Below are 917 nucleotides of genomic sequence, written 5' to 3'. Positions count from 1 at the left end.
GTTACATAAGGGACTTATATGAGGCTTTGTCCAAATAAGAGTTTGGAACTATGAACAGGGAGAATTCTATCACCATCTGATCAAAACAAAGTAAAGTTCAGGAAGTGACTGCCCGCTTTGGGCCAAGCACTGGGCTAGGTGCTGGCAAGTAGAAAGACAGACATTGCTCCTATCCTTACAGAACTTATAGTTCTTAAATTTATGATCACTGAAAAATAGAATGTTAAAATAAAACTGGGACATCAGAGCCTAACGGAATGAGAGAATGCATGTGAAAGCACTGAGCGAACTAAAATGATATATCCTACAAAGGCTATGTCAGTGTTACTAGTGCACTGAGGTCTCTATAGCCATTGACCCACCAATCTGCTTCCTGCTGTATCGCCCCAAGAGACTTCCAGAAAAAGGCTAGACTAGCCGCTAGAATAGATGCTACTTCAGATGAAAGCTGCACCTTCAAACATAAACATGCAGAGAGGGGTGTGAAAGGAGACCAACCTCCTCCTCTTGTCCCATACGAACAGAAATGGGACAAATGACAAGCAAACGCCCTGTGACTAAAGATTCCAACAACTGGTTACACAATCACTCAACAGCCCACTGAAACACATCTGTGTCCTCGCTCTGTGTTCTGACATCATTCAGTGTTTACCATTTTAACTGTCCCTCCCACTTCATGTGCTTCACACTTTTATTGATCTAAATGCACCTATTTCATAACCTTTAATCTTGCTTACTATCAAATTTCTAAGCACTTCTACACTAGAAGGATTTTTTGTCCACTTTGAGTTATCCTATAACTGATTCCACCACCACCGGCACGCCCTCCCCTCCCCCCATGCTTATTTGGGGATTATGGCTTTAGAGGGCAGCTGTTCTGGCTTGCACCCAAGCCAGTGATCTCTCGGAGGAGGATT

At 43.2% G+C, this 917-nt stretch overlaps 1 protein-coding gene across 1 annotated transcript in view; it reads right to left on the bottom strand.

Moving 5' to 3' along the window:
* GOT1 (glutamic-oxaloacetic transaminase 1, soluble) overlaps positions 1–917 on the bottom strand; it is a 19,876-nt gene that overhangs the window by 10,992 nt on the left and 7,967 nt on the right. The gene's annotated exons all lie outside the window — the stretch shown is intronic.

Source organism: Myotis davidii, unplaced genomic scaffold, assembly GCF_000327345.1.
Source record: "Myotis davidii unplaced genomic scaffold, ASM32734v1 scaffold332, whole genome shotgun sequence".
In the NCBI taxonomy this organism is placed as follows: Eukaryota; Metazoa; Chordata; class Mammalia; order Chiroptera; family Vespertilionidae; genus Myotis; species Myotis davidii.
This window is presented reverse-complemented; position numbering and strand designations above follow the sequence as displayed.